Here is a 26,321-nt window from a genome sequence, read left to right on the forward strand (position 1 = left end):
GTCAGCTTATTCATCACAATGATATCTGGCCTGTGTGGAATTGTCCTATCAGTCAGCACTGATCTATCCCAGTATATTTTGTAGATGTTGTTCTCATTTACTGGATATATTGTTAATAGGGGACTTTCTCTTCAATCAGTTCAAACCTTAAAGCAAGGTCCTGGTGCAGTATGCCAGCAACATTATTGTGCCTCTTGAGGTACGGTACTCCGTGGCCTGACATGCAGATACAATATGTTGTATTGTCTCCGATGCCAAGCCACAACGTCTGCAAAGGTCATCATTCATGGGTACCTTCATTATATATTTCTTGTAGTTTTTGGTGGCTACCACTTGGTCTTGTATAGCCTCCATGAAACCTTCAGTTTCAAGAAACAGGTCCCCATACTTCAACCATGCATTTGACAACCCTCCATCGACACCAGGTTTTTCTAGTGAGAATGCATGCCTCCCATGCAATTGCTTGCTCCTCCACTGCTCCAGGACCTCAAATTCAAACTGTTTACTCGTTCTTATACCTCCAACATTCTGTGCTGACAAGTTAAGTGGGGTATACCACTTATCCGCTCCTTTGTCAGTTACATGAAGATGGTCTTGCTCGGTTGTGAAGAAGGCTTTCATACTGTTCACCTGTTTCTCACACAACCACCTCAGATCCATCAGACCCCGTTCTCCCTTATGCCTGGGGAGTATTAATCTTTCAATTGAAGCCCTGGGGTGGTGTGCTCTGAACTTTGTTGGAAGAACTCTTGTTGCTCTCATTAAATCTTCAATTTCAGTTTGAGTCCAAGCAAGCACTCCAAATGTGTAAGTCAGGAAAGGCACTACATATGTGTTTAAGGCTTTGATCATATTCTTCCCATTCAGATGAGATTTTAAAAGGGTCTTGATCCTCTGAAGATATGCTTCTCTCATTTTTTCTTCCATCTCTTTGTGATCTATTGTCCTTGACTGGCCAAATCCCAAATCTTTGTACATTATTATTATTATTATTATTATTATTATTATTATTATTATTTTATTATTATTATTATTATTATTATTATTATTATTATTGTATTCCAACAGTTGGTCAACTGCAATTTCTAAAAAATATTCCATCTTTGTATACGGTACTGGTAGCAGAGGTGATTCTATCCTATAGTAAGCGATGTATTACAATTTTTGGTTATTCAATAACATTGGTACAGTAATGGAACCTCCGTTTGTATGTGCTTGTTTGTATGTGCAATAAATAACTGACTTATCATCCACTGTATAGGATTTGAGAGTTCAAGCTATGAAGATCATTCTGTCACTCGCTCTTCAATGAAACATAAATCAAAGCAAAACAGTCAGTCAACCTGACCTTGGCTGTTCATCAGTAGGGACAACGAACCAGAGAAACCTAAATAAACTCTTCTAAGTGAGCAATTGCTTGTCGAACATTTAATAACATAATAATGCATTATCATGCAGAGAAGAGCGTTCTTATCAATCTGCCACAATTTTATGATGTTCATCTCGTGCTGCAGCCTAGTGGAGGTATCATCAACTAAGTGACAACCAAATAATGGTACATAACAAGCGGACAATAATTCTGTAAGATACATTTTTCTTCGATCTCTGGTCTAAGGAATGAAGTTAAATTTGGATTTGTTTTATTGGCTTACTAGTAGTTCAGTTAGGTAGGTATCTATATGATGATGTGTGTGGTTAAATTTTATTATGAGCTCTCCCTCTAATGGTTTGATTCAGTTTCCGAAACCGAAATCAGACGGCTTGGTTATCAAACAAGAGTGAATAAACACCTTTATCTGGTAAGTATTTGTGACAAATTTTTCTGATTTTTATTACTTGAAGTAAGGAAGGCTTTTATACCACCGGCTTATTGAATATTCTATACAACATTATTATCTCATTAATTGTCTAGTCGTTCAGGTACTAGTCTTCTTCAGAGCTTCGATTTACGATACATCTTAGAAATCTTAGAATACATGTTATTCATTAGTAAAGCAGAGACCAGAGTCACGTGGTCTGACGGTATGAAAAGTTCCTTGCAGGCAGCCAACATATAGTTAGAACTTGTCATACCGTATAAGTTATATTACTCGTATGTTGAAAATAAATTATTCTTTTCTACTGCTAAATATGTTATTTAAGAACATAACTAGGCTTACCTATGTAGAAAAAAAATATAGGCTACGATACCTACTCGACAAAACACTTACTTCTCCTCATCTCTTAGTCGGCGCAAATGTCATTCCGTGGTCATTTTTGGGTAGAAACCGTGGAAGATGTCTCGATTTCTTCGTTAGGTCTAACATAATAAGGATCGTGATAATAAGTAAATTATGATAAGATGAGAGTCATTTTTTCAACCATATCAGATATGTGGGACCCGTGATAAGGGGGCGACTCTCACAGAGCTGAAAAGCTTAACATCCTCTCCAAACGCCCAGTGATCGGTGCGGCCACCTCACTTGAGTCTGCCGTGCTAATCACTTAGGTACGTAGCTTTATTAGTTTTGCAAGCAAAATTAAATTGTTCTAAAAACAAATTGAAGACATCAGTTTAAAGAGCTTCCGAAATCGTTTTGAAGCATGATTACTTGGACTCACAGTGCTGGTGCAATCAAACGACTTCTACAGCGAATCCAATGGGATTATTTCGATCTCCCATCATACAAACCTGACTCGGTCATTATTAACTTATACATTTTCTTCAAACTCATGGAAGAGCTCTTTGAGTAAAGAGCTTCCGTACTAAAGAGGAGCTTCAAAATAAACGCCATAGCCCACTTAATAAGGTAGACTGGTATGAAAAATGCCTTATGCATATTGCCTTTTTAACAGCAATTATGTTGAAGAATAATCATGAGTGTAAGTAAATTTTGGTGGAGAAATTATTCTTTTATAAGTCAAAAGAATAACTAATAATAATAAAGACATACGTCTTTTGTTAATAACCAATCGGAGATTGTAAAAAATGACCCTCGTACATAGGCTATAAACTCTTTATGGTAGCTGTTTAGATAGATTCTGAGTCCAAGCAGACCAGTGGACAATAGTTTATCCAAAATCAATCATCGACCGTCCGAAACACTCAATTATTTGCTGTAATTAATGTACACAGGGAACTGAGTTTACACTAGATAAAAGGCTAAGTTATAAAAGATTTCCCCGCATTCTGCCTTTGCTGTCATATACAGCATAACAACATGACATACATGGAAGCTGCTATATGTTATCTAATATTCAACTCAGTCACTTTATCTAATCTAAAATACTAATATTTTTCTATGTTCACACCATTCACAAGGAATCTATTGAGTTATTGCCAGTCTATAATTATTCTATATAATCTCAGTTTCATCGTTTGTTTTTTGAACCAGATCCCAAGTCAAAAGTACAGTACCCACTTACATCTGAAAATCTTTGGTATTGTGATGGTAAGTACCATGATCCAATTATTTCCACAACTATACTACAATGAATCTTCTTGTGGGAAACAATATAAAATTGACATTTTAGGAAATATAGCAAATTCATGACTAAAGTTGATTTTGAAGAATAAGCGTCAAATAAAAAAATAAAAATGTCAATATGGGCTTCTTTGCCTCCAAAGTTGGTAAACAGTGTTCTAAGTTCTACTAACAGTCTACTAACGTTGCTTTGCATCAACTCAGCGACTCCTAGACTGTTATTGAACATGGAAGTTTATATCATATTCATTGAGCAGTTGTTGAGAAATTGAGAAATACAAATACGGTATATCATCAGTTAAATTTAGCCTATTGCAATGTCAGAGATCAATCATCTACAATGCTGAAATTACCACAAAAATTTCATCAGAAACATTGTTCTAATAATGATTCTATGAAAAATAAAATCTTATAACCGTACTTGAAAAGACTTCTATTGTAGGCAATTGTATCAGAGATACTCATCTCTGTAACTCAGCATGAAAAAAAATCTAGTGTGGAGCACTCACACAACTTTCCTTGCCGTTATGAAAATTGATCACCTGACGCTAGTGTTCACGCGCATCTCAATAAGTCTACTGTTCAAAGATCTGAGCCAGCTGGTGTCAGGACAATAACGCTGGAGACACACGATGTCTGCTATCTCTTCATAGTGGATGATATAATAGAATCAACAGTTGCCAACACTTTGCAATAATTTAATAATCGCATTTTCTCGAATTTCAAGCTTATTGATCAAACTGGGAAGTTTTGAGGGACTTTCCAGAAAAAGCTGCTGGAGCATTGTTGAAGGGTATGAACTACAGTAGGCAGTCACACGTTTCAACCACATGCATGGAACCAACTAAAATCAATTAAACTTATATAAGCGGTGCCTATTAATTTTTTCTCAATAGGATAATGGCTTATGGATGGTAAAAAAAACATTATATTATTGACTTGTTTCAAATTGCTATCTGTAGTTTTCTGCTATCTTATGATCCCCACTCACTGGACCACTCACTGTCTAGCCCTGTTATAATTTTCATTCTCTGATCTCTTATCATAATTGTATTATTTCGGTTTATGCATAAAGAAAATATATCATTTGACGCCCATTCTTGAGACTTGAATTCAATAGTGGCTGATCAATCTGAATACAAAAAAAGTTCTTTCATCGAGGGGGGGGGGGTGTTGAAACATCCCCATACCACCCACCCCCTCAGGATACGCTACTGATCAATATGAATACTTTGATATCCAGGGTAGATTTTATTCTTAACTGGTTTAAAGATGAAGAAAACTTGATTATCGGTTTCAAGAATAATCATATACAGTCATTGTGCTCTGTTTGATCTACGTCATTTTCACCCATACCTGCTCCAATTTTGTAATTTAGTTGCGCTTAAAAAATGAAATTCTTATTTTCTCAACTCCATACAAATAATTATTGATTTTCAACTCTCTTACAAATTCTGGAATATCCTGATTTCATTCTGTTTCTTTGCCTTACGCAACTCTTTTCCTATCTCACACAAAACACACAAACTCTCTGGAAGGGTTCAATGCCCTTCGAACAGTAATTAGAATAACAAATTTGTCAACTTTAACGGTTATCCGAAATCGGATCGAATCGTTAAGTTTGCGTACAATATTCTGAATCAGCTCTTTCATGATTCATTCATGATCAATTACTCGTATTGAGCTCTTTCCATAACTCACGCACGTTATAGTAACACGTGAATCTCTTGTAAGTGTGTGAACTGTTATGATATAAAATTTAAAAAAGTGACAAATAACTCTTTGAATAAAACAAGAAGGAACCTAGTCTTCATAGACTACACAACACATCATAATCAGACACTGCTTAGTTACATGAAAAATTAGTTTTGAACTCTAGGTAATGAGACTAGCAGAATGCACATGCGAAATATGAGTACTATTAAAGATTATCTGTTTCTTTTGGCAATGAAGCATTTGATAACTTGAAAACTGGAATAACCCTCATAGCTTATGAAAGATTCTGTACAATAGCTCTAGAAGAAACCTTTAAAAATTTTTATCGAGTGTGGCCAGGACTTAACAGTCCACCTGTTTATAATGTTGTTATATGAACATTTAAAATTTGGGACCTTCTGTAAGTTATAAAGACCTGCTCACTAGCTGGAGGCTAGATATAGGCTATGAACTTTATTCAAAGCATGCAATGCCGTTCTATATTATGTGTCTTACAATAATTTCAGTGTGTGCCGAAATTTTTTTTTCAAAATTATAACTTTTCCAAGATAAAATTTTATTAGAGTGCTGGATTAACTTGCGATTCTCACGGTATCGGAGTAGTTTCATGATGTAATTCAGCACATTACGTAATTAAATTCTAATATTTCCTCTATTGTTTTCCAACGTTTTCCTTGAGTACTTAGAATTGTTGTGGATGCAAAATCATCATAAAAAATCAGTTGAACGTCCATTCTATTGCTGAGTCTTCTACTTTGACTGAGGGAATTTTCCTGTATTCTGTCCTTGTTAGTTTTATTCCTTTATCGTTCTATTGAGCGAAATATTATTGTCGTCCCCACCACGTCCTTTGTATAATATTGCCAGCCCTGATACCTATTTTTTGAGCCTGGATTGGTCGTCTTGGAGACCTGAACAGGAGACCGCTTCTATATTCTGTAGAGTACAGACATTATTTTCTGAGCTGATTTACTTCTTATCTGATTTGAACATGGCATATTCGTCTTGTTTCTTGTTCTCTCCTGGAGACTAAAATGATATAATCATGAATCATGTATTCCATCAGTTTTTAATCGCTTATCTTTTCTTCAATAACTTTTGTGGTTGACTGCTGCACTTTATTATTATTGTAGGCTATGGATTAGTAACACGCTTTTCAGGTGTTGGGGTTTGGTACTATAAGCTGGCGAACCAGCTAAACAGACCAGGAGGGTTTTCCCATGTCTTGAAGACATATATAACCCCCTTATTGCAGAGTCACAAACGGATTTGTGACTCAAAGCCCGTCATTACGCTTGCCTGACTACTGACACACCGGATCGCCAAGTCCTGCTGCTGCCGTAAGTCTATAGGGCACGAGAGCTGCACCTGGCACGTTTGGCTGATGGTATTATCTCGCCCTCACCCGGAGTCATCAGACAGGAACGGGCCATGAGGCCCACCAGGCAGACCTCATCGCCTCCCGGGATCACGTGCCACTCTCGTCCGGATTTGCACCGAATCCAAGACTGAAATACGACTGCGGTGTCAGGCACATTCCACAGCCCTTCCTATCTCCCTCTTGGAGAAGACGTGGGGAGTTACACAGGACTGGTTCACCGATGAGTTTCGCCTGCGTAAGACCATTATCGATTTTTATCCACTGATCCAGCTAGCCACCACACTGGGAGTTACGCGTTCGATTGTGGTCGGATCTAGGCAATTTAGTCTAGGCTCAATACTCCTTTTTAGGGGAGTAAGGAGCCACGTCCAGCGGGGGCCCCGTGAAGGCACGCTCCCCGACCACTGGGCCTGGAAAAGTTGCTCGGTGCCGGGCGTGGGTACTATTTAACAAATTTTCCCCATGCCACAGACACAAGAGCAGGAGCTGTTACCAGCATTGGGAGCCCGCACAATACGCCAGGCTTACCACGATCGTCTGACGTACCACGCATTGGGGGCATCCCTACCTGCCCTCGCTTCGCGACCATGCCCCTGCACGCTTGGGGACACTTTGCTTAGCTCGAGCGTTTGACGTAACTACACTAGACACATATAGGCTTTGCCAACCCCTGACAGCCGGTCTCCTTAACACGGGAATCCTCATGGGGACTCTCCGGCCTCGGACGCACACTGCCGAAGGCCAACGCAGCACACACAAATGTCAGTTCTTGGCCGGGCCGACCAGCAAACCTTCCACGACAGGACCACCTAAAAGGAACCCCTGCCGCTTCCAGAGAGCTGAACCGCCCCTTTGTCAGAACGAAAATATACGCGAGCCAGCCCTGGCTACTCTAGGTCTCCTAAGCGAAGGAACCCTCATGGGGAATGGATTAGTAACAGTTGAAAACCCATTTAAGGGTTTTTTTGTTTGTGTATGTGTATTATTGAATACTCATTCGAGGATCGAGCTGTAAATATGCCTTGCTGTCGAACGAGGGCTGACGAATTCGCCGACCGAGATGGCCGGTGATATCGGACATCTGACGTTGCCGTGCGGGGCTGAAAGACGATCTTCGATCTGACGCCACTAGCCCGATGCCTGGAGGCCATCACCCTTCACCCTCATCCATCTCCCTCTGGACACCGGACTCGAGGATGACAGATCTTAGATAAGTACTTGATACCCCCCACTACAATATCAGATGTGCCCCCGTAAATTTAATGGTCACTTAGAGACATGAGTATTTGGTCTCTTAAAGACATGAGTATTTGGTCTCTTAAAGACATATTGTATTTAGTCTCTTAAAGATATGAGTATTTGATCTCTTAAAGACATATTGTGTTGGTCTCTTAAAGACAGATTGATCATTTGATTATTAATGTAAAGATGTATTTTATAATATTTTCTATATTATTTTCATTATTATAAGAGCAGTCAGTCAACCGCATATCTATGTTCTTATTTCCAAGACCCTCAAACCACTAGAATTGGGATCACATTATTGATTCGATTCAAGTCCGCAGACCTCAGGGCCTAGCACAATTTCAACAACTATGCCTTCTCCGACAAAATCATTTGTCACCAGGAGAACGACTTAAGTGGATGATGAGCTTCTAACTGAGAACACTGAAATTCTTTATATAAATCGGATTTGATTCAGAAGATCTTCATATCAGATCATCTTATCTGCGACATAACATAATCAAATATTATTTTAACATGTAAACAAGTTTAGAATTGTTGAGGAGGCACAAGAATTTGAACTTTACCAAATATTCCGCTAATATGAGAAAGCAGAGAGAGTCTCCGTCTGATCGGAGCCATTGCATTAGCAGATGAGATCCACAAATCTTAAGGTGCGTACAGATGTACGCGCCGCGAACATGAGCAATTCACTTTTAATCAGCTGATGCCAAGCTTTTTATATCTGTATCTTACCGTTTCTGTAAAAATACAGATATAGTCAGCTGATTAAAAGTGAATTGCTCATGTTCGCGGCGCTTATATCTGTACGCACTTTTAGAAAACTTCTCTTTGAAGTTCAACGTTCATGTTCCATTTCAGATTTCCATCGCGATAGATACACTAATATTACCAATTTATTTTTTTATTTATTAATTCATAGAGACTATAGGTTATCCTTTTGTGTGTCCCCTTCACAAATACAGTAATACAACATCATTATACAATAAAAATACATTAGTCCAATAAAAGCTGTATATTAAACCATAACAATAATAGCCATACGAATATTATTACAGCAATAAGCAATGAAAACTCACAATTGCAAATAGTATTGAATACTTAAAAACTATTGATAGAATTATTGGATATGAATATTATTAGAAACAGTAAACCACAAAATAATAATACTGATTCTAGAAATGTATTTGTGCCAAACTGAAATTGCTATTATTTACGGTAGGCTTCTCACACTACAGTCGAATTGGTGTTGCTGGACATATTCTATATGCTACAGTGATTGGGTAGGAGTTGATCTTATCAATGCAACCCGATTTTAAAATAATAGTCGCAATAGCATCAGTGAGTAACATATATTAGATAATTCACAGTTGCTTGTTCATCAGGTTCTTTTTTGCTCCTTTTAAAGTAACCGCCACGCCCACACATCGAAAACTGTTTCCTGATAATGATTATCTTAAAGGACACTTTGACCTTTAACGTGGCAATTTTAAATTCCATACAGTTTTCAGAGTAGTGAGGAAGCATTGGCAACTCTTCGAAAATATCAGCCAAACGTGTGTTGCTATTATTATAGGCTTCGGTACAATGAGAGCATATGGTCTACAATACTCCTATTTTATTCGAACATATTTGTTTACTAATTTGGCTTGATGTTTTATATTCTGAAATCTCAAACCATTATTAAATGGGCTACCTTCCTTGTCTGGATGGATTTATTCAAGTTGTACATTTTTGTATCCTATTTCGGGGGAGGACTGACATTGGATCGCCAGCCTATTGGCAATAACTACCGGTCCTGCCTTGAACTTTTCGACCCTTTGCTTGTTCTGATCTGTATCAGATGGCGGCAATATTTTAGAGACAGGAGAATTGGAGCCTGTTGCTAGTTTTTATGTCGACCGAATTCGCGAACGGCTCTAATAATTTGGTCCATTTCGAATTCATTTTGCTACTGCGTGATGTTTTAATTTGGGAGTGATTTAACCGTGAATAAACTTGGATAGTTCCTTGGAAGTAGCCTAATTATCATTCAGGATAATAATAGAAGACCTATTCAGCGTCAAATTTAGTCTTGCCTTGTTCCAAGTAGGCTATACCATAGAGAAAAAATAGCGTAAGTAGATATCCCATGGTATAGGGCGTTTATGTCGCAACTTTCACTGTTATCTCAAGCCGATTACTGTTGATTATTTTACTGTTTTGTTGGGGTGAGATTACTAGTGTCACACAGCTTCATGGGAAAGAGTTACATGAACTATCGGCTTCAGATAACAGTAAAAGTTGCGACATAAACGCCCTATACCATGGGATATCTACTTATGCTATTGTTTCTCTATGGCTATACACTTCAATCAACAAGTAAAATCTGATTGACTTGAATCAAGAAGCGTATTTCCTCCGAATAATTTAAGCTTTTTAATCAATTTTGGAAAGAATTTTGTGTCAATATGACATAGATAAAAATAATATAAATCCACAATGATATTCAATCTTATGAAATAAGCAATGCTGGGTTGCTGGGAACTTTGATAAATTTTTCACTTGTTTTATATCTATCTCCATTTTATAGGTAGCCTATTCTTCCTACGATGTCCAAGTTCACAATAAAGTACCGGTATCTAATGGAATATCTGCAATCCGTTTTCACTTGAAGCAGCTTGGTGTAACTATTTAAATTGTGGATAGGAGAAGAGATCTTCCACTTTCTACTGAGGTTTTCCGCTTTTGAAGTTTACTGAGAAAATGTTTGACTAGTCAGTGACTACGTCAGCTACCGTGTGTCTACTTTTTGCACTACTCTCTCATATTTTCTAGGAAAGTCATTGCAATAAATGAGCCAGTCTCTTCCAATATCCATTGACTAAAAAGTTGTTGGATAGAAAGCATCATGTTTCAACCAATTTCAGTTTTCAAACATTTCCCAGAGTATAATGACTAATCAACGATTGATTAATACAGCAGTAGTATAAAAATTGCTTATTACTCAAGGTGTGGCTTACATTGAAGCCTACATCTTCTGAAGTATAGAGTAGGACAATAATAACCACACAGCACACCCCATCATGAAGCCTGTTTTTGTATTTTTATAAATTTGAATTTTGTTTGTGTTGTTTTGTATATTGATGCATTTTGTGTATCTCGTGTTGATTTGAATAGAATTATTGGTTGATTGATTCATTCATTCATAATGAAAGTAGCAAGTAGCCTAAAAATACCTATAGTAGGCTTAAAATACCTAGCATTATGCATTATGCTATAGACTACTAGTATTCGACTGTGACTGTATCGGTATCGGCAAATATTTGCTCAAGATAGCTGGATAGGGCCCATTGATAGGTTATCCAATATTCATTTATGGTGATCTCTGTTGTTCATTGGAGAATAAACACCAATGAAAATTGGACGATCAGAAGGCTGGAACTGGTACGCCATGATGCTTATCCCAAAATTGACCGTGATCTTTTATCATGTTTCAAATTCCTGAACAACATGCTTTCATTCCGCAAAGTTTTTCAAGCTTTATCATCATGCTCTTGAATCTTCATCGATTGGTTGGCTAAGTGACACCCGCTACTCTTCAACTCAATTCCATTCAATAATTGATGTAATACTTTCACGGTAAGATTTAAAATACTTTTTTATTTTGTGTTACAAATTAGTATCATTGGGTTTATCTGTTGAGATCTTTCAAACAGAGGTTTTTTTGAACCTGATAGATGGTAAATAGACGGAAAAATGTTTCAGAATGGAGTTCTTCCCTCTATGCAAGCATTGATGATAGAACAAAGATGAAAACTAAAGCCGCGTTTACACCGGAGTTGGCAACGAAAAATTGCCAACTTCGATTGCAGACGCTAGTTGCCGATGGAAGTCTGCAACTTGTACTTGCAACCTGGGCACATAGTTTGTTTTTAGGTCTGCAACCTGCAACTTGCAACTAAACTTTACAGTATGTAGAAAATCAGACAGAATGTAGAATGTCGAGTGCTGAAGAGGTTGTTCTTGCTGCGGCAGCGTGTGTTATTTTATCAAAATGTAAAAACCGAGAAGATACTGGGTTCGACCTTCATTGCAGGCAAGAGCAAAGTATAGCGGCAGCGATCTTTTAAATGATTTGAATCGAGATGATACAGATCCTTTGATGGGAGAATTGAGATGCGATGGTAGTGTAAAAAACTTAAGAATGTCAAGTGACGATTTTTAAAGTTTAATTGTTGGTATTGGACACATAATTAGTAAACAGGATACTAACTACAGGAAAGAAATTCCAGTGCGAGAAAGATTGGCTATTACATTGCGCTTTTTGGCAAGTGGCGACTCTTATACTAGTCTCAGTTATTTGTTTAAAGTTTCCAAAAGTGCGATATCTATTTTAGTGCCAGAGGTTTGTGAGGCTGTTATAGGTTTCCTGAAGGATAACATACAGGTTGGAAAAGAAAGAAAATTACTAAATATTGTTATTTTTTAGATACCTTTTATTTGTTTACGTTGTGCACTGAGTTAATAAATCTAGACAAACAAAGTTGCAACCTGGTAGTGACTTGTAAATAAAATATGAACACAAAGTTAAGTTAATGTTTCAAAGTACCACAATTATTCATAAAATTAGAAATAAATGTATACAACAGAAAAACTCCAAATCAAACAAAGAAACTCTATAGCTTAAGTAATGTATAGCTTAGCTTGAGTAATGTATAGCTTAGCTTACATTATAGCTTAGTTAATGTATCTTCATCACCCTCAGGCTCCAGAACCACTTTTTCCCTTCTTATTAATTCGATGGAATGTTGTAATCAAATTCCTCATTTTATACTGGACTTCAAGTTTGTTTACTTTTATTTCCTGGGAAATTTCATTCCAAGCATAATTTTTTTAATTTTTGTTTTTAAAATCCGAAAGGGTGTGGTTCCACAAGACAGGCTTCTCTCTAAACAACTCTATCAAAGTAATGACCTGATCATTTTGTCCAATCCACTTCACTTTAAAGATTTTCCATTGCACTAGCACAAACAACAACCATACACAAAACACAACAACTCACGACGACTAGCCTGCTTGAACTGAGAAACTGACGCAGCGCGACCACGTGGAGCCAACAGGCGGGAGGGGTAGCGGGGTAGTTGCAGACTCAAGTTGCAGCTCAAGTTAGCGCTGCAACTTGCATTGCCGACCGGGGTTGGCAACCGCCTTTGATCTTTACCGACTCCGGTCGGAAAACCAAATTTCGGTTGCCAACTCGCAAAATCGGTCTCCAACTACGGTTGGCAATGCGAGTTGCAGTTGTTTTAATGCGTGCAACTCATAATTGCCGATAAATGTCGGCAATCATTGGTTGCCAACTCCGGTGTAAACGCGGCTTAAAACGAACATCTTGCAATAACTCATGATGAAGCATAATTTCTTGTCAAGACTTGATTCATTGAAGAAAAACATCTGAAACCAATAATAGAATACAGCCGACTTTGTTGAAATTGTAAAAAGAAATATTTGATCAAATAAAATGGAAATCTATACTGAAAATGACGGAAGAAAACTATAATCGTATAGAATGGTAATCTATGTTAAAATCTATTAAATGGATTGTAAGATAGAGCTATCCTAGCTGAAATTGGAAAAAGACTGGAATTTTGAAATCTCATAGTATAAATCCTCTAAAATGCAAAAAACAATATTTGTGTAAATGATGCAATCTCTATTGATAAGCCAGTGATTTCTTGCAGGCGCAATGCTTAATGGGTCTTCATTACCAAGGCCAAGCACGGATATCCATGCAATTATGCAACTGCACATGTTGCGTAATAACCGGCTCTTGAGCTTGAGAAGAAGTTCAAGACTTTTTACACCGGCGTCTAAACAGCCGGTTCCGATCATACAATCATAATAATACTTGTTCGGAATAACACAAGCGTTGTGCGTAAAATGAATGCAACAAAGTAAATAGCATAAGTATACTGCACACAATATGTACAAGAACTACCTCTGGAATTTGAAATTGTGATAATTTATAGTTAGCAATAGCGCCAGTAGCACGACTGGAAAACATGTTTGTATAAGAATGCACGCTAATTAGCAATGTCAATGTCAAACGCCAAATAGGATCATCTATTCTAGGATTATTCCATTTTGAATGTAGGTCACCACTATGTGGGTCATGAATTGAATATTACAAGTAGTTGTGTGAACAGTAGACCTCACGCAGTTATAAACCACAGCCTCCTCTTATACTGTCCATCAGGGTAAATTCTGTCTGTATGTCGTGTAGGCGAGATATCGGTGTGAAAACGGCCATTGGCTGTTGAGGTTGTATCAAAAATGCTAACATCAAAAGCTAATCTCCTTCAAGATATACTGGCAACAGGTCAGCCCGAGTTCAAAGCAGAGAAAGGTCGAGAGACAATACTATGTTATTCTAGTTATTAATTGCATGCGTTATTGCTTGCAATCAATAGTTCATTTAATAGGTAGTGCATAAAAATTGTATTCAATGAGGCATGCAATTATTAATAGTCCACACAGCAGCTTATTTATGATGAATAATTCCATAGTCTGATTAATCCTATCTTCAGAGTAGATGATATATCGGAGTATAGATGAAATTCCTTTTCCTTTCATATTATCCTTAAAATTCAAAATTTCAATAAACCTTGTGTATACATCGAAGCGCAGTAAAAAAAGGGATATCCTGCCAAATCTCATAGAATTCTATCAACGCGTTTAATCAATCCAACATAACAATTATTAATTTAACATACACAGTTAATTTGCTATAATTGGAAGTACTCCATGAATGTGATAGATGATAATATAGGTTGGAATTCATAGTAATCATTATTAAATTATTAAGTCATTAGTACATCAATAATTATGACCATTGATGATTTAAAAAAAAACAGAGGCAAAGCGTTGCTCATTTTATCAGCATTTTAGCTTTCCGTCACAATCCAATAATATTTTTGTCTTCTCAACTCTCTCCCGCTACTTGCAACAGTACTTCTTCCCGGTTCTTCCCTTTCTTTGGAATTTTAGCAAATAAAATTAATACTCTAAAATAACTTTTGAATAAAAATAAATCTTGTATTTCATTAAGAAACAGGAATAGTATTTCATTTGCTGCTAATCAATATATTATCTTTCGAAGATTTACTAAAGATTTTATTTCTAAATAAAAATCTAAACCAAATATATTAATGGAGTAGATTTGTCCACTTATTAGTTATATTTAGCTTGACCTTTTGCCACAATGAAATGAATCGTGTCTTCATCGTATCCCATTTCCATACTTTGGGAATCCAAACAAGATTTGAATTTGACCCCCCCCCCCCAAAAGAATTTCAAGGCGGCGTCCAAACCAAGCCCTTGTGGGCACCCCAGACTTTACAATTATTATGCCAGAATGTAGTAGGGCCGGAACCATCCTGTGTAGGCCATAATTAGAGTCAAATCCAAAAAAGCAATAAATCCCAAGCTATCCTGATAACAGTTGTATAAAACTCTTACCACACAATACAATGTCAATTTCTTCAATGATAACTCTTGTAAGCTATGATCGTAATTATTTCTAACAATAGCTCCTATTGACTGACATCTTTTCCTCTTCCCATTGTGAGCTTAATAACATTCACCATGATTCAAATAAGTATGCATACGGTGTACACTCATGTGCAATCAAACTTGAGAAAGCAACTTTGAACAAAAATTCATTGAATTGATTCAATCAATCAAATCAAAAATCAAAGATTCATTTAATGAATCGTCTTACTGAGAATAGAAGCCGTAGACAAATGTTTCCAGCTCTAAATCTGGATGGTGCTCATGATGCAATTGCAATTCTTGAAATTCCAAAACAGGATTATTCAGGACATTCTCATTAACAAAATCTCCATAAGTCAAATCAAGTACTTTACAAGTTGTTATTAGGCCTACCATACACGTTTCGATCGGTCTTAAGCTGGGTTCACACGCTCAAGCTATTTGCGCAAACTGGCTTGCGCAAGCCAAATTTGCGCAAACGAGCGAAATAAAATTCTTCTGTTCACACGCTCAGTTCAGTTTGTGCAATTTGGCTTGTGAATTTGGCTTGTGAATTTGGCTTGTGAATTTCACTGATACTAACCTAAGAACCAGCTAAACTGCTATCAGTAGCAGTTATCTATGGAAGCAGTAGCTATCCAAATCAGTTTTGATATATATCAGATTGTTATCCAGATCACTTATAGTATCCATATATCACTCCACAGTCTCCCTGTCAGCTTCTTGGTCAACTGATCGCATTTTTTTCTATTAGGGCATCATAAGCATGAGATTTAGCCTAGCGATCACTGAATTCTTTGGACTAAATTTGCCATAGACAAGTTAAAGATTTATAAACTTCTATTAAATCACTCAGGAAATCTTTTTAATTTGCCATATTTATTCATTATTATGATATACTAATATTATAGACACTATTAATTATGAAACACTTGAGAACTAAACACTAATTAACATATTTAGTATACTTGAATAGAAAACTTGAATAGGTAATAATTAATAAAAATTACGAGACAGACAAACTAGAGGTTCAGTTGTGGTTAGGATTCGCGTGCGCATGCGTGAAAATGTACTTTTGGCCTGCCAGTTTGCGCAAATGACTTGAGCAGTGTTTAAACGCTCATTCCAATACTCCAACCGCAAGCCGATTTTCTGTCAGAACAGAATTTGCTCAAGCCAGATTTTATGGCTTGCGCAAGCCTCAGCTTGCACAAATGACTTGAGCGTCTAAACCCGGCTGTAAGGCCCGGACTGTTCAGTCCCGGTCTTAGGGCCGATCGAAACGTGTATGGTGTCGCCTCAAGATGAAAAGTGGTCTCAAGGCCGGATTTCGGCCGCACTGGAATCCAGTGAGGCCCGGCCTTAAGACGGATTAATTTTAATTGCTGAACGTGAATGGGGAAACCTGGTTTCGTCTTAAGGCCAAAACACCCTCTCTTCCCCCTCCGCAATATTTTCTATCCTCGGTCAACACGTTTTGCACGTGTTATGGATAGCAAATTTATTCTAAAAAACGATATGTTGAGAAATCGATTTTTGATTTGCATCGTAACATAAGTAGTTTCTATGTATTATTTTTTTTTCTTTTCAAACGTCAGTTTTAGTATCTTTTTTATTGTTTTGATTGAACTGTATACTGTACTAACTTATTGTTGTGTTAAGGAAACATATTTGGCTCATTACCTGTTATTTCCGATGTGATATTGTGAATGAATAAATAAATAAATAAAAAATCGATTTTTGAGAAAGTCGATATTCATTTTTCATCCCTAGTTGTGTCTCAGTGTGAGTAGGAGGAAGTTAATAGTCACAATAAAAACCCGTTTTTTCAGGTAACGCATACTGCACTGATCATCCCCCAGTTTTGCTTCAGAGTGAGTTGAATAGTTGAGGAATCAACAATCCCCCAAGCAGTAGGGTGTGTGTGTGTGTGTGTGTGTGTGTGTGTGTGTGTGTGTGTGTGTGTGTGTGTGTGTGTGTGTGTGTGTGTGTGTTGTGTGTGTGTGTGTGTGTGTGTGTGTGTGTGTGTGTGTGTGTGTGTGTGTGTGTGTGTGTGTGTGTGTGTGTGTGTGTGTGTGTGTGCAGGCACGGCCCTAGGGACTTTGCCGCCCTGGGCGAGATCGGCAACTGCCGCCCTCCCCCCTCCCCCCCAAGTGTCCCGTCTTTAATTGTTAATCCCGGGTTCCACCCCTCCTTGAGCGATTGCCTAACGCCGGTTACACATTGGGCGGTTTCTGCCGGGGCGGTGATTTCGCCGTCGCCGCCGTTCTAGCAGTTGTCTATGGACTTGAATGGAAGCTTACACACTGGGCGGCAGAAACGCCGCGCGGCTATATTGCCGTTGGCGACAGCTGTGCAGCCGTCCACTGCCACTGCGGCTGGCGGTGTTTTTGCCGTTCTTGTCTACGCAGTGGCGTACGTGAACAATAGGGGCGTTGACACATTTGGCGGTTGTCTACCATCGCCGCTGATCAGTCGTCTTTCCCAGTTGCTCCAAGTCAGAGGTCTTTGAAAATCAGCCTTTTAATTTGTGTCTTGTTCTAAAGTTTGTAAGTTGTTTATAACATTTATTTATTGATTTAAGTGTTTGTGGTTGACGAGTTTGAGAAAATGAGTAAGTTAATAGCCAATGAGTTGTTAATATCATTTGTAGAACAGAGGCCAGTTTTGTGGGACAAAACCCTCGACATATTTAAGGATCGAGATGCTACAAGGAATTCGTGGAAGGAAGTGTCTATGGAGATTAGGGGGGATTTTGAAACTCTGGATGACAAGGAAAAAACTGCAATATGTTGTATATCGCTGTCGATTCAATAAAACCGTTCATTTCAATGAATCCAAGAAAGGCGATTTCTCTTCTGTCTTCTTTTCCTTCGACGGTACAACAAAAGTGGTAAAAGTTGTTGCCTTTCCATTTTAAGTTGAACACTTAATAATATATACTTTTGAAAAATGTGCAAAATACAATTAACTGAACACTCATGAAACAGAGAAGTCACAACACATTTGCGATGAAGAACTACAAGAATTATTTTGGCTACTGATCATACGTGGCAGTAATTTTTCCGCTCGATGTTTGGCGGTATTTTTTCCGCTGAATGTGTAAGCTCGACTTTTTTTCGAGGCGGCGACGACTATTTCGCCGCCGTGGCAGAAACCGCCCAGTGTGTAACCAGCGTTACTATTGTGTCTCCTTTGTGATGCGACACCACAGAGTCTCAGTAAACTCTAAAAAATTATGTTTAACAATATTTATTGACATTTAAACAAATATTTGACGAATATGAATATTGGGGAACAGTAAAGTCCAGTCAATATAAACATAAAAATGGGGGTTTGCTTGCAATTTATATCGTAGTTCTGATTTTTTAATATTTTATTTGGATACATGAGAGAGGTTCAGAACCAAATTCTTCATGTAAAATTCCCTCGGGCTAATACAGAGTGGCCCAAAAAGTTCGTATTTTAGGTTCATTTTCAGTTTTCAGCTATTACCTGCAAAATCAGTGATCGGACAGAAAAATTTGCTCTTGCCTTTTTTAAGATCATTAAATTCTGAATGAAATGAGATCATTCGGAACTCTCTACCTTCAATGAGTACTGAGTTATGATTTTTCAAATATGAGTGATATTTTAAGAAAAAAAAATCAATTTTGATCATATTTAGTATTTGATCAACAATATATCCCGATTACAATCTAGATGTAAAATTAAAAATCTCTCTGGGCGTAATTTTGTGCTCTAAAATCTGAGACTAGGTAGAGCGCTCTATCTCATATAGATTTCCATGTACACTTGACAACAATGCTCATTGTATTGTGAAAAACACCTCATTTTTATCTTCAACCATCATCACCATCTATATTGTCCTCACAGTGATATTTCGTACAATGATATAAGCTCATGAGATTATGGTCTATGAGAATCACCCGTTAGTTGCACTTCATTTCAGTATTTCCTAGAGGAGAGGCGCGCGAGGACACGATCAAGGATCGCTTAAGGATCAAGCTATCAAAATGAAAAAGTTTTTTAGGAAAACATTTTTTTTTCAATCATCACTTTCTGAGACATGAGCGCCTGAAGTTTAAATTTTTGGGACAGAACATTTCAAATTCGGTACGAGATGAATCCATAAAATTCAAAGGATAAATTCTTCATGGTATTTTTGATCTAATAAAACAAAAATTTTCTAAAAATATCAATTTTTGAGAAAGTTATTCAATTTACTAAAACCGACCAAAAATAGTGTTTAGTTAAGCTTTTTTTTGTAGATTGAATAACTTTTTAAAAAATTGATATTTTCAGAAAATGTTTCAAAATTTTCTTGTTTTATTCAATCAACAATACCATGAAGAATTTATCTCGTACCGAAATGTCCTGTCCCAAAAATTTGAACTTTAGGCGTTCATATCTCAGAAAGTAATGATTGGAAGAAAATGTTTTCCTAAGAAAACTTTTCCATTTTGATATATACCTGTACAAATCGAAAAACTTTGAAAAATATCACCAGTACAAGAAAGTTTATTTTTAGCCTTTGCACAGCCTTAAGACGTAGACTGCAACATAGTATTAGGCCTACTTAACTTGCTAAGTAATTAGAACTTCAATTTCTACAAGATTGTTTAACACACCTGTTTAATTAAGTAGAACTCGTCTAACCTTTGCATGGGGAAATTCCTCCACCAATTCTTCAAGATCTGGGAACTGAACTATTTTATGTTCCCTAGACCACTCAGACGTTCCTGGTGACATTGTTGATCTTAGAAAAGTCTCCATTAGCTCGAGGTTGAAAAGCTTTTTATATAATTTTACCATTCACATTTGATATTATGAATTTATTATTTATTTGTATTTTAAAATTTTCCGTTCCTTTAAATTTGCCGCCCCCAAAACCTGCCGCCCTGTGTGTGGTGGTGTGTGTGTGTTGTGTGTGTGTGTGTGTGTGTGGTGGTGTGTGTGTGTGTGTGTGGGTGTGTGTGTGTGTGGGTGTGTGTGTGTGTGTGTGTGTGTGGTGTTGTGTGTGTGTGTGTTGTGTGTGTGTGTGTGTGTGTTGTGTGTGTGTGTGGGTGTGTGTGTGTGGTTGTGTGTGTGTGTGTTGTGTGTGTGTTGTGTGTGGTGTGTGTGTGTGTGTGTGGTGTGTGTGTGGTGTGTGTGGTGTGTGTGTGGTGTGGTGTGTGTGTGTGTGTGCGTGTGTGTGTGTGTGGTGTGTGTGTGGTGTGGTGTGTGTGTGTGTGTGTGTGTGGTGTGTGTGTGTGGTGTGTGTGTGTGTGTGTTGTGTGTGTGTGTGTGTGTGTGTGTGTGTGTGTAGTAGTGGAGTGTAGTTTGGTGGTGTTTTTGGAGTGTGGCATCACATTCGGCTGAATAAATTATCTGCTGAGGCTGGTATGATAATATAATATGATTATCATATTCCTATTTTCATATTATAATATTCCTATTATAATAGTTGTAGTTGATCACATTAAATGGGATAAAAATTAGATTTCGTATTCTCCTCTCTGTTCAAATACGGTAATAATGATAATATGATCAACTATGACAATAGAAATATTACTGTGTAATACCTGTCTAAGGAGATAGAGAAATAGTAGTGATTTAAAAAACTCAATATTAATTCTTTTATAAAAAATCAGGTGTTATAGTCTGTGTAAAATAAGTTGAGACATCCGAAAAAATTACAAGGTTGCCAATTGGTGTAAATTTGCAAATTTCGAATTCAACGTCGTAATTGGATGTAGAATATCAACCTCGATAACCTAGTAGTGCTAAAAAGTTTCAGGGTTGAAGGATTAAAAGGTAATTTAATTTTTATGATGAAATTGAGAACATCGCTAAGATTTGTTTTTCTTTTGAATATCACTTCTCTCAGAATCATGGGGCGTCGTAATGCTTAATAATTAACGGAGAGAATGTTTCCTTTCTATTGGTGCCTTGCTGGATGATTTTTATCCGACCCATAATAATTTTTAAATTAATGATTATAATGTTCGTCAATGTCGATACATTTCGAGCATAAATGGGAAAACATTAAATTTTCGTCATGCTGGAAACTTTTTTGTTTCGAAAGATAAGTGGGTGGTGAAAGCGAGAAAGTTTCACAGAATTAATTTGAAATTATTTTTTCAATTTTTTCAAAAGTAGTCGGAGGGTCGTATTTTGGTCTCCAAGGAATTTTAAAGTTAGGAGAGCGTCTGCATGATATGTATTGTGTACCAAATTGTTTCAAAAATTGTACCACATGTTTCAAAAATCTCTCTGTATGATAACATATATAACATATATGATAAATATTCAAGATCATAATCATCATAATTATTCTATCTAGCAATATTTTTATAGCATCATAGACTTAATTTGAAAACGTTAGACTTAATACACAATACAATAATTCAGTGTGAATTGTTGCCACCGCGTGACTGGATACGCATCGGCCGCAAGGCCTACCGGTACTTGAATGGGGAGACCGCCATTGAGGCCCGACCCTAAGACCGGGACTGAACAGTCCGGGCCTTAAGACCGATCGAAACGTGTATGGTAGGCCTTAGCAGTGGAGCGGTATTATAAAGCAAATTACAACTCATGTTCATTCTTGTGAGATATTTGTTCCATATTTATGACGGTCGGCTTATTTCTTTGGTTTGCCTGAGTAAATATTGTTGTGATCAGAGCCAAATGCCTGTGAATAAATAACTGGATCCAGAACCATAAACGCGCTGACCAGGATATCCTTATTGATAGAGTTCTATTATTTGACCTTGTTGGGGTCACCATAACATTAAAAACTTTGTACTGCATATTGCAAGTGAAGAATTTACAAGGTTGATGTCTATTTAAGAATCTTAAGTTTGGGAAAAATCTGTCATTATCATTGTAGAGTATGAGATTTATTTTGAAGATAAGTAGGCCTTGGGAATTGCGGTTCACGCATATCCTATATAATAATGAAGTCATTTATGAGCAATAAAATTCATCTCAATCACTCAACAATAATTAAAATGTACATTGAGCTAATGATAGGAGGATGAATTACAATAAATCAATAGCTAAAAAATAAATATGCATTATTTGGAAAGCAAGAGAGGTCTTTGTTGAGAATTATGAAGTGAAGTTTTCACAGGGGTATTCATGGGGGTATTGACTATATTGGATTTAGACGAGATATTTGTTGCTAACTCCTGCTATTTTCTAAATGATTATTCCTATAGTAGGCTAGTACATTACAGAAATATATAGCAACTGATTCAAGTAGCTTGACTAAAGGTGCAATTCCTTAGCGACGATTCTAACCACGCGGCCCTAGACGTCTCTAGTTGCGCTGCTAGAGTCGTCGCCTAGGAATTACACCTTTAGCTGGCTATCTCAAGATCGTGAATACCCTTAAAAAAATGCCTATGAGGCACCTATTATATATTCTGTAAAAAATATTTTCAAAAACATCTATTTCACAGTTAATAAAATAATGTCAATTAGATGAACAGATGACATATTGTCAAAACATTAATGAAAAGGTTATGCATCATTCAAAATGTTGAACTATCTCCACTTCAAGTATTAGTACTCTTCCGGTAGTTGTCAAGTAAGTTATGTATCACTGTATGGCTATTCTATCTACAAATACTGTATGACTGTATCACTGTATGGCTATTCTATCTACAAATACTGTATCTAATAGTCGCTATGCATATCAGCAGTTGCATTTCCTACCTAAACCGGTTAGTGCATTCAAGCATGAAACTTCAGGAAGAAATTGCATTAGCCTAATCCATCAGTAACTTATATGATAATCTTGTGATTTATTTATTCAAGTGAAGGAAGATAAACTCAACACTTCTGTCAATCACATGAGTACTCATAGGAAGTAGATGAATGATTCGTTCATGTTTTTGTCAAACTGAATGCAAATAGTACTAGTTGCCCCCTCGGTTGAAGAACTCGCTCAAGAACTGTATATTGAACTGTATACTGCTAAGAACTATTAGTATTGTAATATTTTAAACCCGCAACTTTTAATTATACAGAGTTGATGATAATATTATGGAAACAGCAAAATATTTCTTCTACAAGAATAACATTGACAGTAGGTTTTATTGGGGTTCCTATTTGGAATGAAAAATTACTCTGTCGCTTCGACATCTTTGTCACTCATATGAATCCAAATTCATGATACATAATTTCGATACAGAGATCCAAGAGAAAATGAATGGCGAAAACCGCACATTGATATTTCAACCCGTATCAGTTTGTTGATAGACTGTGTGATAGCTTTCAAATAACTTCAGCTGATGTTATGAATGAATGAATGGGAAAACTTTTGTAATTGCATGCAATGAATTTATCAGCTGAATAAATGATAAATCACAACAAATTTTTTTCTTATGCACTTTTAATGTTATTTTTATATCCTGAAAAAGGACTTAAGAGTGAGTCAATATTGTTGTCCAACGAAATTGACCTGTGAAAAGGTTCGAAGAATACGTGTTCGAAATTTGTAGCTGATTGATCAATTCATTCTTAAGTTATTGTAGAGCATACAAACAGACGGACAACGACTTGGACCTTCAGTAAGTCAAAAGTGAGCTCTTGCTAACGCTCGTCTAATTGACCGAACGAAGTGAGGTCTAAGATTGAAGTCGACGGCTTTGCATTTCTCTTTAAGCTTAATGTTTAATATCGGGGGACCGAGCTTTGCTCTGGAGTGTAAAAGCTTAGAGAATTTGTAACCAGCAAAGATTGAATTTATAGTTTACATTTATTTATTTTCTCAGTCGTACAATTAGTTCTACAGTTATATGAGGAGGCACAACAGGCTTATGCCCAAAACTGTCCCTTTTCAAATTCATACTACAGTCCAAATCAAAATCTAGGTTAAGCTACTATCACTCATCAAAATAACAATTTATTCACACTTCAAAAAACAAACTCGTCATCAATTACAAATAGATATACTATGAATTCGATTTAGAATGATATACTATGTTTGCTGCAATATTTGTTAATATTCTATGAACTATTCTACACATACATTAACAGCATCTAGTTACTATTTTGGACTTCCTGAAGTAAACATATGTTTTCTAAACAAAAGAGAAATAAGAGAAAATAAGTTTCTCCTGCTGAATTTTTCTTCTCGTGAGACTGGATGATCCCACACACAGGCACTCGTTTACTCACTTCCACAGTATCGACAGACGACAAAATTTCTTGCTGTTTTTCCAAGGACGTATTTATCCTTTCAATGTCCTTCAGCGAGTTATCCCAGGTTTGAGACCTAGTGCAATCGAATCTTTATATCATAAACCTACTTTGTTCCAAATTTCGTGAGAATCGTTGGAGCCGTTTTCGAGATCCGGTCACATACAGATATGTATATATAAACATAAAAACATATAAACATAAATTGCTCGTTTAATAGTATAGGATATGTTTTTTCTTTATATTTATATTGTTATGTTCGGCATTTAAAGCGAAACGCAGCAATAGATTTTCATGAAATTTGACAGGTATGCTCTTTTTTGAATTTCGCGTCGACGTAGGATATACATACGGGTTTTTGAAGTTTTGCATTCTAAGGAAATACAAAAGGAAAAGGAGTCTCCTTTGAACGCCAATATTACCGTAAAAATCTGACTTTAGAATTATTCATCATACATCAGCTGTCTAGTGGACTATAATACTACCCGTTCAAAAACTTCGAACATTTTGAAAATCTATCTTTCCATCAACGTTGTAGACAGTTGCAGCCAGACCTGATAACAGTGCTCACACTCACATTCCGGGATGACATGTCACGGTACGATAGGACAGAAAGCTCTATGTTCATTTAGGATTTATTCTAGACATTTTAAATTCATAAATTATTTATTAATTTTTGAGAAAACATAACAAAAGGTCAATTTAATTTACCGAGCGCGAGGTCTACTGTTCACAGAAGTACTAGTTAAATCATATCTGGAATAGTTGGAAATATTGAGGTTCATATCCTACGATTGCAAGATTCAATGATGAACAACCTGGAAAGTGCGTAATTATAGTATATTTCGCACCTAGGGCCGAAAATGAGACTTTTCCGGCTCGAAATCGGTTTTCAGAAAAGAATGGGAGCCGGAAAAACATTTTTGCCCGTGGTGCGAACGCTATTTTTCGCCACACAGAAAAATAAACAATATATATATATATATATATATTATATATATATATATATTATATATATATATATATATAATATATATATATATATATATATATGATAATAATTATTGTTTTTTTAAGAACTTCCAAAAGCAAAAGTTGAAGGTCATAGCTCTAGCAAATCTGAGGTAATCTGAATATCAGGAAATTGTCCAAGTATTTTTATTTTTCTTTCTGATTTGTCTAAATAACCTAAAAGATTATGTTCAATTATGTGGGAGGCTAAGTTTGTACTTTTTTATTCTTTTAAATCACAATAAGATGATATTATTAGAAATTTTTCAATTATTATTGAATAATAAACACAAATAATGAAATGTTTTTTATCAGCTGTTTTAGCACACTTGAAATTTAGCCGTAAAGAGACCTGTTCTGACGTCAGACGAGAGTCGTCTGCAAACTATGTCTTTCAGATCTACGTAGGGACTGGAAAACAGCTGGTTTCTGTGCAGTGTGGCGAAAAATATTTGTTCTTGATTCTCAAATCTTCCTGAACTCACTGCACTTCCATTAAACACTCTGTATTTATACATAGATTAGAGAGTGTTTCCCTGAGTATTTCTGGGGGGAAATACTCTAATCCACAGAAACCTATTCCTATATTCAAGAATATTTCTCTATACTATGCTCTCACCTTCCAAGAACATTAAATATAGGCGTCTTTGATTGAACACAATATCACCTGCTAATGAATCAGTACACTAGATTTGCTAGTTCAACAACTTGTCAGTGCCCTTAATATCACAACTCGAATGGTACAGATACCAATACCTTGCTCAAAGTGTAACACTGGT

General features: G+C 36.6%; 1 protein-coding gene across 2 annotated transcripts in view; it reads left to right on the forward strand.

Moving 5' to 3' along the window:
• Positions 1-1,582: 1,582 nt before the first annotated feature.
• LOC111063388 (protein cycle) overlaps positions 1,583-26,321 on the forward strand; it is a 135,223-nt gene continuing 110,484 nt past the window's right edge. For both annotated transcript variants that reach the window (XM_039430624.1, XM_039430626.1), the window contains exon 1: positions 1,583-1,799. The gene's annotated coding sequence lies outside the window, so the exon portion shown is untranslated. The remainder of the gene's footprint in view (positions 1,800-26,321) is intronic.

The sequence above is a fragment of the Nilaparvata lugens genome, chromosome 6 (genome assembly GCF_014356525.2).
Source record: "Nilaparvata lugens isolate BPH chromosome 6, ASM1435652v1, whole genome shotgun sequence".
NCBI lineage: Eukaryota > Metazoa > Arthropoda > Insecta > Hemiptera > Delphacidae > Nilaparvata > Nilaparvata lugens.